The sequence below is a fragment of the Dama dama genome, chromosome 20, assembly GCF_033118175.1.
Source record: "Dama dama isolate Ldn47 chromosome 20, ASM3311817v1, whole genome shotgun sequence".
NCBI classification, from domain to species: domain Eukaryota; kingdom Metazoa; phylum Chordata; class Mammalia; order Artiodactyla; family Cervidae; genus Dama; species Dama dama.
In genome coordinates this window covers 117,563,221-117,577,247 of record NC_083700.1, presented here as the reverse complement: position 1 = coordinate 117,577,247, position 14,027 = coordinate 117,563,221, and the positions used below count along the sequence as shown (strand labels likewise).

At 40.4% G+C, this 14,027-nt stretch overlaps 2 pseudogenes; both read right to left on the bottom strand.

Annotated features, from left to right (window-relative positions):
- Positions 1–522: 522 nt before the first annotated feature.
- On the bottom strand, positions 523–6,499 carry LOC133040033 (olfactory receptor 4C11-like; annotated as a pseudogene).
- Positions 6,500–6,898: 399 nt separating this feature from the next.
- Positions 6,899–7,838, bottom strand: LOC133040032 (olfactory receptor 4C46-like; annotated as a pseudogene).
- Between the last annotated feature and the right edge of the window lie 6,189 nt (positions 7,839–14,027).

The window sequence follows — 14,027 nt, the reverse complement described above, 5'->3', positions numbered from 1 at the left end:
TTGAGTACTGGCATGAGGGCTATTTAGACTAGATGAGCTTGTACCAAAATTATGACAGTTCTCTTCTCTTTTATATATATGGGCCTCCTGATGCATACATGAAACTTTTGAGCCACCAGTTTAGACACTGAATTTTGCAATGTCCCAAAAAGTACAAATACATGATAATTTTTTTTTAAATGTTATTTTTACTCTGTTGCTGATGCACAGGGAAGCCTGGTGTCCTGCAGTCCATGGGGTTGCAAAGAGCCGGACACAACTGAGGGACTTAACTGAACTGAACTGGCTGAAAAATAAACTCTGACAGGGGATCATGATTAGAATTGGCAAGTGCAGTCCATGTTAGTATGAGAAGCCTTGGTATTCATCTTGCCTGTGAACTAAAAATAATAAATAAATAAAGCAAAGCATGCTTTGATTTTATTTATGCTATTCCCACAAGAGTCAAGCATTGTCATATATGATAATTTGTGCAGATTCACTAAAACCATGACTCAATAAACAATCAATCCAGGCCCAAATTCATCTTTTGCTTTCTGAGGTAATTCTGACATGCCATAACTTTTCATGGCATTTTTCACTTCTGCATTCTTCAGTGTATAGATGAGTGGATTGAGGAAGGGTGTTCCAATTGTGTAAAATACTTCCATCATTTTGTCCATGGGGAATGTGGTTGGGGGCCAAGTATATATAAACATACACGGACCAAACGATAAGACAACTACAATGACATGGAAAGTGCAGGTGGAGAGGGCCTTTTCCCTCCCTTCTGCAATGTGGTTCTGCAGTGAATGTAAGATAACAATGTAAGAGATCATCAGAATTATAAAACTGCTTGCACAAAATGCCCCACTATTAATCACCACCAGTAAGTTCATCACATAAATACACATGCATTCAAGTTTCAACAGTGGCTGCATATCACAGCAATAGTGATCAATCAAATTGGATCCGCAGAATGGCAATCTCAAGGCCAGAATAATCTGAACCACAGAATGTGTAAAAGACCCTATCCATGCAAGAGTAATCAGGATGATGCAGACTTGCCAACTCATGATGGTTGCATAGCTCAAGGGCTTACAAATAGTCACATACTGATCCATGGCCATGAGGACCAGGACAAAGATCTCCATGCATCCAAATAAATGCAGTGCAAAGACCTGAGTCAGGCACTCATTGTAAGATATGCTTTTCTTTGCAAACAGGACATCCATGATTAATCTCAGGGCTATTGAAGTTGAAAAGCATGTATCAACCAAAGACAAATAAAACAGGAAGAAGTACATGGGACTCCCAAGTGTCCGGCTGAATTTTATGGTCATAATAATAAGCAAATTGCCCATCAACGTTCCTACATAGAAAATGAAGATTACATATACCATTTTCTGTCTCTTGGGATCTTGAGTCGATCCTAACAGTATGAACTCGGTTACACTGTTTTGCCATATTGTTTCATGTGGTGAGGGCAAAGCTCTGATGAGAAAGTATCTGCAAAGGAGAAAAGAAGAAAGAAAATGGCATGAATGCTACATGCATGATAAGTCACTTTAGTCCTGTCCCACTCTTTGTGATCCCATGGACTGTAGTCACCAGGGCCTCTGTCCACGGAATTCTCCAGGCAAGAACACTAGAATGGATTGCTATTTCCTTCTTCAGGGTATCTTCCTGACCCAGGGACTGAACCAGTGTCTGTCTCCTGCTTTGGCAGGTGGTTTTTTTTTTTTTTTTTTTTTTTACCACTAGCGCAATAGAGCCCTAATACGTACACATGATCATGGGATTGCCACCTTCCAATGCATAATCATTTGTCTGCAGTGCAATGCTTTATCTGAATTAAATGGAATTCATAATACTCATTCAACCTGTTTCTTAAATGCATCTGAAAATAATAATATAAGAAATTGAAAATAATAAAAAGTAAATAAATCTTCAGATGCCATGAATTTGAGTTATTTCACAAGAGTGAATAATTTTTTAGCTGAAGGTTATATTCGATTTCTATCAAGGACATATTGATATTAATGTTCCCTATCGCAGAAGTAGAGAAAGAGTTTACCTAATTTACTCAATATGCTGTCACATCTTCAACAAAATGTCTAGTGATAAAATACTCTTCTAATCAATATTGCCTTGAGTAATGTTGTCTAAACATTTCAGAATGTCTTTCATAATAAAACCTGAAGATTCTTGAGAATCTCTTGGACAGCAGAGAGATCAAACCAGTCAATCCTAAAGGAAGTCAGTCCTGAATATTCATTGGAATGACTGATGCTGAAGTTGAAGCTCCAATGTTTGGCCACTTGATGAGAAGAACTGACTCACTGAAAAGACCCTGACACTGGGAAAGATTGAAAGCAGGAGGAGAAGAGGATAACAGAGGATGAGATCACAGCGTCAGATAACAGAGGCATTACAGACTCAAAGAACATGAATTTGAATAAACTCTGGGAGATAGAGGAGGACAGGGAAGCCTGGTATGCTGCAGTACCTGCGGTTGTAAAGAGTCGGATATAACGTAGTGACTGAACTACAACAAAGCACACATACAAATATATGCACAAGACACACTGCATTACACACGTAGACACACGTGACAGACTGAGTGGATTACACATGTAGACACGTGTGATAGATTGAGTGGATTATACACACAGACTCATGTGATAGACTGAGTGGATTATACACGTAGACACATGTGATAGACTGAGTGGATTATACACGTAGACACGTGTGATAGACTGAGTGGATTATACACACAGACACACGTGATAGACTGAGTGGATTATACACACAGACACACGTGATAGACTGAGTGGACTATACACACAGACACATGTGATAGACTGAGTGGACTATACACGTAGACACATGTGATAGACTGAGTGGACTATACACGTAGACACATGTGATAGACTGAGTGGATTACACACATAGACACGTGTGATAGACTGAGTGGATTATACATAGCAATGAGTACACAGCAAGTCGGTCCAGTCTATCACTAAATTTATTTTAATGTGTTGCCTTGACTAAGTTTAATATTTACTTTACTTCTTAAACATTTCTAGTTGTTTACAATTTTAATATTTTTCCATTTTAATGTGGTTTCTTTTAGTATTTTAAAATCTTCATTGAATTTATCACAACATTGCTTCTGTTTTTTGTTTTGTTTTTCCTGGCTGCAGGGCTTGTGTAATCTTAGCTCCTGACCAGGAATTGAACCCACACCCCCTACATTGGAAGGCAAAGTCATTTTTTTTTTCCATTTTTTTTTTTTTTTTTTAGGTGGAGGCTAATTACTTTACAATATTGTAGTGGTTTTTGCCATACATTGACATCAATTAGCCATGGATTTACCATGGATGTATTCCCCATCCTGATCCCCCCTCCCACCTCCCTCTCCACCCAATCCCTTTGGGTCTTCCCAGTGCACCAGCCCCAAGCACTTGTCTCATGCATCCAACCTGGCTGGTGATCTGTTTCACCCTAGATAATATACATGTTTCGATGCTGTTCTCTTGAAACTTCCCATCCTCACCTTCTCCCACAGAGTCCAAAAGTCTGTTCTGTACATCTGTCTCTTTTTCTGTTTTGTATATAGGGTTATCGTTACCATCTTTCTAAATTCCATATATATGTGTTAGTATACTGTATTGGTGGTTATCTTTCTGGCTTACTTCACTCTATATAATGGACTCCAGTTTCATCCATCTCATTAGAACTGATTCAAATGAATTCTTTTCATGGCTGAGTAATATTCCATGGTGTATATGTACCACAGCTTCCTTATCCATTCATCTGCTGATGGGCATCTAGGTTGCTTCCATGTCCTGGCTATTATAAACAGTGCTGCGATGAACATTGGGGTGCATGTGTCTCTTTCAGATCTGGTTTTCTCGGTGTGTATGCCCAGAAGTGGGATTGCTAGGTCATATGGCAGTTCTATTTCCAGTTTTTACAGAAATCTCCACACTGTTCTCCATAGCGGCTGTACTAGTTTGCATTCCCACCAACAGTGTAAGAGGGTTCCCTTTTCTCCACACCCTCTCCAGCATTTATTGCTTGTAGACTTTTGGATAGCAGCCATCCTGACTGGCGTGTAATGGTACCTCATTGTGGTTTTGATTTATATTTCTCTGATAATGAGTGATGTTGAGCATCTTTTCATGTGTTTGTTAGCCATCTGTATGTCTTCTTTGGAGAAATGTCTGTTTAGTTCTTTGGCCCATTTTTTGATTGGGTCATTTATTTTTCTGGAATTGAGCTGTAGGAGTTGTTTGTATATTTTTTAGATTAATCCTTTGTCTATTGCTTCGTTTGCTATTATTTTCTCCCAATCTGAGGGCTGTCTTTTCACCTTGCTTATAGTTTCCTTTCTTGTGCAAAAGTTTTTAAGTTTTATTAGGTCCCATTTGTTTATTTTTGCTTTTATTTCCAATATTCTGGGAGATGGGTCACAGAGGATCCTGCTGTGATTTATGTCAGAGAGTGTTTTGAGACAGCTCAAGCCTCTACCATTTCATACCCAGATAATTATGGTAACCTTCTAACTGCTCTACTGCTGCCTGTCTTGCTCCCTTCAATTTATTTTCTGTACTGTATCTGGAGTCATCACCTAAATCTCAACTTTAACTGCATCATTCGCTAACTTAAAAGACCATTCAGTCATTTCCACATAGTACATATAGCATCAAGCCTTGACACAATTATGAGACCCTTCTTTAACTTCCCTATTTCTGTCTCTTGCTATTTTCCCTTTATAAGCTAAATGCCCAGTGTGTTTCCTGGCATATAGTGGGAATACAATAAATAATTTTAAATGAATAGTTGATGTCACAACCACAACTCTATCAAAATTATTAGGATTCCTGCATTCTTATATTCACCTTCTAGCCTTTGTTATATAGTCCATCTCCAAGAACACCCTTACTTCAGTTGGTGCCTATTTACTCTGGTAACATTTTCTCATACTTTGAGTTTCAGTTTTGAGATTTTCTTCACTCTGCAAACTTTTTGATTCCAAAGTCTTTGTTGTATATCCATCAAGCATGCTCTCATAGCATCCTGTGCTTCCACTGTCTTATTTTTTGTAAAATTGCATTGTAATCACCTATACTTTTGGGGGTCTCTCAGTGGTCCTGAATTTTGTGAAGGCATCTCTTGAATTGCTCTTTATCACTGCTGCTGCTGCTGCTAAGTTGCTTCAGTAGTGTCTGACCCCATAGATAGCAGCCCACCAGGCTCCCCCATCCCTGGGATTCTCCAGGCAAGAATCCTGAAGTGGGTTGCCATTTCCTTTTCCAATGCATGAAAGTGAAAAGTGAAAGTGAAATCGCTCAGTCATGTCCGACTCTTCGCAACCCCATAGACAGCAGCTTACCAGGCTCCTCCGTCTGTGGTATTTGCCAGACAAGAGCACTGGAGGGTGTTGCCAGTTCCTTCTCCACTTATCACTGAAACCCAAGCAAATATTAATGTGCTTTATTCATTCCTTGGACCCAAAACTATTTGTTGTTCAGTGAACGGAGGATGAAAATGATAAATGGAATACATTTATAGTGAAATTAGTTTGTATGTAACTGAAGCTACTTATTTAAAAAAAAAAAAAAAAAAACTTTTCATAATATAATGCTACCCAAAAGCAAACTGATTAACAAATAACAGAAAAAGCCCACAGTAACAAATAATGAAATCTTGGTAATAGCACAAAGAATAAAAGGTACATAATTTGCTCATTTGATAACAGAAACAGCTTTAGTTTCTTTCTTTTCATAGTTCAAGTGGGAATAAATAAAAATTGTGATTTCCAAGGAGATAAGACTAGAATTCATCCCAGACTCTGAAACACATAAAAGTAGAAAAAGTTTCCTAATCTCTTTCACAACCTTATTTATCTTCATTTTATTAATGTTATTCATCTCTCTTTAACTTATACTATTTATTCAGCATTTATTATGAACCAGCCATTGGGATAATTGTAAAAAAATGTTTGCAAATAGGCAATACTTTATGCAGTATGACTATTTATATACTTAATAAATTGAAATTCCCATCTGACATTAAATAGTATTTTATTTGAATCATCCCTCCTTCTGATTCCTTATCAGGATAAGATCATAACATGAGTGATTCGAAGTGATTCTGAATGCAATAGGAAATTTTGAAATATAGTATATCATTTATTACTTAGATATTAAATGGTCCATTGCTTTTATATTCCTAGGATAGTTACACACCACAATAACACACTACTTGACATAAAATCATCAGCTCTGACTCATAAAAAGTAGTCAGCATTATTAATTAAAATCATTAGCATTTATTCATATATAACAACAACTAAATATATACACATTATGATAGTATATATACTAAGGTATAATATATATCTATATCAATATATATTTCAGCAGAACTGTTTCTATAAATGTTAACAAATATAGCTATGTTGCTTGCTGATCATTATGGCCTGGTCATACCTCACAGCATTTAAGAACATGGTCTGACAGTTCAGGTAGGTTCTGGTTACTGGTTCCTCAGTATTTTTGCTTTGAAACATACTCCTTGCCGTTTATTGGCTCACTTGTAATAGGGCAATAATAGCTATGTCTACACTTTGGGTTGTAATTGAAATTATTAATAAATATCAGCATGTCTTGTTACTTTTGTTTTAATAGAAAAATAACTTTGAATTCATAAACATTAATGAAGTTAGATAAAAAGGTAAAAATTTAGTAGTTTTCCAAATTTACAAATGCCTATTTTTTTGTCCCATTTCTACACCCATTTATTATTCCCCCTTTTGTATAATTTATGATTTATACTAGTTTCTTTCTTTGGTCAAAAATATCCTTTTGAAGTTCGCCTCTCTTCAATTGACTTTGGTGTCCAGGCACATTTATACTACACCTGAAATAGCATTCCTACTAAACAATTTCCAAATGGCATTCTTCATCTGGTCATTTCTCAAGGTATAGACTAAGGGATTTAACATGGGAGTTATCGTAGTGTAGAATACAGCCACTGCTTTATCAATAGGTAAAGTAGCTGCAGGTCTCAAGTACACAAATATGCAGGGCACAAAGAAAAAGATGACTGCTCTGATGTGGGAGATGCAGGTGGAGGGCTTTTGCCTTGCCTCCAAGCTGTAGGTCCTTAGGGAGTGCAGAATGACTACATAAGAGCCCATCAAGAGGAGGAAGTTTAACAGACAGATGAACCCACTGTTGGCAGCAACAAAGAGCCCTAGAGTGTGGGCATCAGTGCAGGTAAGATCGAGCAAAGGGTTCAGGTCACACATAAAGTGGTCTATGACATTAGGACCACAGAAGGGTAACCTGAAGATGAAGAGGATCTGAATGATTCCATGAAGAAAGCCTCCCAGCCATGCCACTCCCACTAGAAGTCCACACAGCTGCCGAATCATGATGGTCATATAGTGCAAGGGCTTGCAAATGGCCACATAGCAGTCACAGGCCATCACAGTGAGCAGGATGACATCAACACCTCAAAAGAAATGTTCCCCAAATATATGAGTCATGCATCCATTGAAGGGGCTGTGTTTGTTTGTTTGTTTGTTTCTCATAGAGTGAATCTATAATGAGTTTAGGGGTATTGACACAGGAATAGCAGGCATCAATAAAAGAGAAAGGAGCAAGGAAAAAGTACATGGGGTACCCCAATAATGAGCTGGTGGTGATGGTGACCAAGGTGAGCACGTTCTCTACCATAGAGACAACATAGACGACCAGAAACATGGCAAATATGACTTTCTGCATCTTCGGATTCTGTGTGAGTCCCAGTAGAATAAACTCGGTCACATTATTCCTTTTCTCCATGTATCTCATATTATGGTTAATTGCATTACATGAAAAAATATTATTTTTTTGTAATGCAACCTTGAATTCATCGTCTCCGGTAATAAATACCTAAATTCTATTGAGTTCTGTATCCTTATGAGTTTATTTGAGATTAAAAAAAAAAAAGCTTCTGATATCTTGAAAAATTACTCAAATTCTTTCCTGGGAGAAGATAATGTTTAGAATCATGAGGAACTTAGTGAACACAGAGGCAAGAGGGGATCTGTGTGCCCTGAATTATGTGAGATGACTTAGGGCCTTAATAGAAGCAGTAGGTCTCAGGTATAGTGGCAACCAAGCCTGAAAAAAGAAATAGAAAATGGATGCAAAGGCTATAAATTCAAAGTTAAAGAGTTTTTCTTTTAATCTTAGAAAATAAGAAACCAGGGAAATACTAGTGGAAGGATGAAGAAGCATTTGAAAAAGAGGGAATGCAGAATATAACTCTAATAGAGGTCTTTGTGTGAGTTGTATGAAGCAGGTTGAGGTTCAGGAAAGTGAAGGAGGACAGATAAAGGAACCTCAGGATCAGACTAATTGTAATAGTTGGCATAAATTGTAACAGAGCATTGTTGATGAGAAGAAAATTAAAGGATACAGTTACTGTAATTGAATGAGCAATGTGTTGCCTAATTCCAGTAAATTTATAATGCTAACAAACATACTTTCAATGACTGACATCATCATGGCATGATAGCAACCTATGTGGATAGTATTATTTCATTTTTTGCACAGGATTAAAAACTGTAAAGACTAATTTTAGTCATAATAATCATCATTAACTAAAACTTAATGAATACTGACTGTGCTTCAGATTTTTAACTCATGCTCTATATTATGTCATAATAAAATATTTAACTAGTAAACTCTTTTGATATGACCATGATGACTTGAATTACTCTAATAACTTTAGAGGCAAGTGTATATCAAGCAAATACAACAGACACACAGGAAGATCCACACATACAGACACAATATACCTTTTTTGAATCCTCAAATATTAGTTAATTAATGAGTTTTAGTAAGCTCCAGGAGATGGTGGAGGACAGGGAAACCTGGCATGCTGCAGTCCATGGGGTCACAAAGAGTGGGACATGACTGAGCAACTGAACAACAGCAGCAACAACATATGGTGCTGCTTTCTTTATAGATCCATTTTATTTTTGTGTTCCCTTAGCCTTTTTGTTCTCTCTCCAAGTCCCCTATAAAATATAATCTTACAGATTCTTCTGCAAAATGTTGAAACTCACAATCCCAGTGGTAAAGTGTGTTGCTTTGAGAATCAGAAAGACCAGATAAGAATCTTGTTTATCTGGGGTACATTTCTTTGCAGCTTCCATCCTTGTTTCCTCCAATCAAGTGAGAACAATAGTGTCTACCTCACAGGTTGTTATAAAAATGGACAACAGAAGAAGTGGACAAATTCTTAAAAAGTATAACTTTCCAAAACTAAACCAGGAAGAAGTAGAAGATCTTAACAGACACATCACAAGCACGGAAATCAAAACTGTAATCAGAAATCTTCCAGCAAACAAAAGCCCAGGACCAGAAGGCTTCACAGCTGAATTCTACCAAAAATTTAGAGAAAAGCTAACACCTCTCTTACTCAAACTCTTCCAGAAAATTGCAGAAGAAGGGAAACTTCCAAACACATTCTATGAGGCCACCATCACCCTAATACCAAAACCAAAGATTCCACAAAAAAAGAAAACTACAGGCCAATATCACTGATGAACATAGATGCAAAAATCCTTAACCAAATTCTAGCAAACAGAATCCAACAACATGTTAAAAAGATCATACATCATGACCAAGTGGGCTTTATCCCAGGAATGCAAGGATTCTTTAATATCTGCAAATCAATCAATGTAATACACCACATTAATAAATTGAAAGATAAAAGCAATATGATTATGTCAATAGATGCAGAAAAAGCCTTTGACAAAATTTAGCATCCATTTATGATAAAAACTCTCCAGAAAGCGGAATAGAAGTACCATACATCAACATAATAATATGACAAATCCACAGCAAACATTACCCTCAATGGTGAAAAATTGAAAACATTTCCCCTCAAGTTAGGAACAAGACGAGAGTGCCCACTCTCACCACTACTATTCAACATAGTTTTGGAAGTGTTGGCCACAGCAATCAGAGCAGAAAAAGAAATAAAGGGAATCCAGATAGGAAAAGAAGAAGTGAAACTCTCACTGTTTGCAGACAACATGATCCTCTACATAGAAAACCCTAAAGACTCCACCAGAAAATTACTAGAGCTAATCAATGAATATAGTAAAGTTGCAGGATATAAAATTAACACAGAGAACTCCCATGCATTCCTATACACTAACAATGAGAAAACAGAGAAATTAAGGAAACAATATCATTCACCATTGCAAAAAAAAGAATAAAATAATTAGGAGTATATCTACCTAAAGAAACAAAAGACCTATACATAGAAAACTGTAAAGCACTGATGAAAGAAATCAAAGAGGACACAAACAGATGGAGAAATATACCGTGCTCATGGATTGGAAGAATTAATATTGTGAAAATGACTATACTACCCAAACCAATCTATAGATTCATTGCAATCCCTACCAAGCTACCAATGGTATTTTTCACAGAACTAGAACAAATAATTTCACTGTTTGTATGGAAATACAAAAAACCTCGAATAGCCAAAGTAATCTTGAGAAAGAAGAATGGAACTGGAAGAATCAACCTGCCTGTCTTCAGACTATACTACAAAGCCAGAGTCATAAAGACAGTATGGTACTGTCACAAAGACAGAAATATAGATCAAGGGAACAGAATTGAAAGCCCAAAGATAAATCCATGAACCTATGGACACCTTATCTTCGACAAAGGAGGCAAGACTATACAATGGAAAAAAGACAACCTCTTTAACAAGTGGTGCTGGAAAAACTGGTCAGCCACTTGTAAAAGAATGAAACTAGAACAGTTTCTAACACCATACACAAAAATAAACTCAAAATGGATTAAAGATCTAAATGTAAGACCAGAAACTATAAAACTCCTAGAGGAGAACATAGGAAAAACACTCTGACATAAATCACAGCAGTGTCCTCTATGACCCACCTCCCACAATATTGGAAATAAAAGCAAAAATAAACAAATGAGACCTAATGAAACTTAAAAGCTTTTGCACAAGAAAAGAAACTATAAGCAAGTTGAAAAGACAGCCCTCAGACTGGGAGAAAATAATAGCAAACAAAGCAACAGACAAAGGGTTAATCTCAAAAATATACAAGCAACTCCTGCAGCTCAATTCCAGAAATATAAATGACCCAATCACAAAATGGGCCAAAGAACTAAACAGACATTTCTCCAAAGAAGACATATAGATGGCTAACAAACACATGAAAAGATGCTCAACATCACTCATTATCAGAGAAATGCAAATCAAAACCACAATGAGATGGATGAAACTGGAGCCCATTATACAGAGTGAAGTAAGACAGAAAGATAAATGCCATTACAGTATACTAACACATATATATGGAATTTAGAAAGATGGTAATGATAACCCTATATGCAAAACAGAAAAAGAGACAGAGCTGTACAGAACAGACTTTTGGACTCTGTGGGAGAAGGCGAGGGTGGGATGTTTCGAGAGAACAGCATCAAAACATGTATATTATCTATGGTGAAACAGATCACAAGCCCAGGTTGGGTTCATGAGACAAGTGCTCAGGCCTGGTGCACTGGGAAGACCCAGAGGGATTGGGTGGAGAGGGAGGTGGGAAGGGGGATCGGGATGGGGAATACATGTAAATCCATGGCTGATTCATGTCAATGTATGACAAAAAACCACTACAATATTGTAAAATAATTAGCCTCCAACTAATAAAAATAAATGAAAAAAATTAAAATTAAAATTAAATTAAATTAAAAAAAAAAAAACACATACACAATGAGGTACTATTACACGCCAGTCAGGATGGCTGCTATCCAAAAGTCTACAAGCAATAAATGTTGGAGAGGATGTGGAGAAAAGGGAACCCTCTTACACTGTTGGTGGGAACGCAAACTAGTACAGCCGCTATGGAGAACAGTGTGGAGATTTCTTAAAAAAACTGGAAATAGAACTGCCATATGACCCAGCAATCCCACTTCTGGGTATACACACTGAGGAAACCAGATCTGAAAGAGACATGTGCACCCCAATGTTCACCCCAGCCTCGCCACACACGCCCCACTCGCCTACGCCCCGGCCACACATCCCCGACCCACCACGGACAACACAGAGAGTATGTGTGTGTGGGGGGGGTGGGGGTGGGAGGGGGTTGGTGTGTGTGTGGGGGGGGGGCCAGGGTGTGTGGGGTATGCCTGTCGGTGTGTGCCTGAGGGTGCGAGAAGGGGTGGTCAGAGACACACCCAGGCAAAGGACAACCCAGTCAGAGGGTGTGTGTGTGTGTGTGTGTGTATCTGCCCACGGCCCCTCCCACCCGCACCAGTGACAGGCACACCCCAGACACCCCACGCGTATCTCCCACACACCCCACACTCTGCCCCTGCTGCACAGAAAGGACAGCAGAGAGAGGTGGGGTGGGTGGTGTACGACGTGGGTGGTGTGGGGCCGCTGTGTGTGGGGGGCACGCGTGGGGTGTGTCTGTGGCGTGCACAGTGTGTTGCTTGTGTGGTGTGCGGGGGCGTGTGTGTGTTGTGTACAGGTGCCACGTGTGTGTGTGGGGTGCGCGGGGGCAGACACACACAGTCACGCAAAGGACAACACAGTCAGAGAGAGAGAGAGAGAGAGACAGACAGACAGACACAGAGACGGGATCGGGGATGCGTGCCTTTGGGTGGTGCGGTCAGAGACAGAGACACAGAGTCAGGCCAAAAACAACCAACATGTATGGACATCCTCCTGAACATTTGGCTGGGCTTGTGTTTTTCTGAGCTCATCACCTCCGTTGATCAAGACCACTCCCATGAAACGTGAGTCTGCCACCCTCCCCTCAAACACCATCCAGCCACTTGTCTTTGGGAGGCAGACCGGGGAGTGTGTTCCGAGTTGGCGGGCAGGCGGTTGGGTGTCACCAGGCGAGCTTCGATCCTTGCCGTTCTGGCTCTGAACCTGACCGGAGTGAGTGGATCCGGGTGATCTCTCGTGTCTTTGTTTGAAACTCTTGGCGGGAGAAGGGAGATTCGCCCGCCCGCCCGCCCTCCCTCCCTCCCTCCCTCCCTCCCTCCCTCCCGCCAGCCAGCCAGCCAGCCAGCCAGCCAGCCCGCCAGCCCGCCAAGTGACAAGGCCAATAAGGAGGAAAAGCCCATTCCACTTGAGTTCAAACACCTGCTCTCCCAATCAAGCAAGTTTCTAAAGTGAGACTTCCAACCCAGGCCACAAAGCCGAACTGGCTAGCCGTCCACCCTCCCCGTGACCTCTGGCCCAAGGTGCCCCTCCCACACAGCCTCCTTCCACAGCCCGAGGGCATTCAAGAGTTGGGGCGGGCGGCCCGCCGGACCGCCCCCCCGCCGGACCATCTAAAAGAGCGACCGACAGAGAGCTGTCGAGAGAGCCGGCTGCAGCACGGGAGCTCCGGGGGCGACCGGCGGGGACTCATTGCCAGACAGGGTCCGTCCTAGTGCGCATTTCTACGCTCAGTCACCGACGCGGACAGGAGAACGGGACGCGACAACACTTCTGCAGAACGTCCCTGGGCGAGGTACGACGACCGGACGGACGGGAGGAGAGCGGGCGGGAGGGAGAAAGATTCTTGACTCCCCACCCACGGGGCAGCGGAATGCTCTCCCATCCGAGGGGGACCGCAGGCCAATGTCAGGTGGCGCGAGCGCCCGCGCCGAGAAATACCTCGCCGTCACCCCCGTCCCTGTCACCACCTTTCAGCATACCAGGAGAAACCCCTTTTGTGACCCCGACGACGGCTCTTTTGGGAAAAACAACATACAGCAACAGGACAAACAAAAGACGAACACACCATGTATACACACACACACACACACACACACACACACACACACCTTCATATTGAAGGTACCGCTGTGTGTGTGTGTGTGTGTGTATGGTGTGTGCGGAACAAAAGATGCACACACCGTGCACGCGCCCGCCCGCACGCACGCACGCACGCACGCACGCACACACACACACACACACACTCCATGTTGAAAGTACCCCTCCAT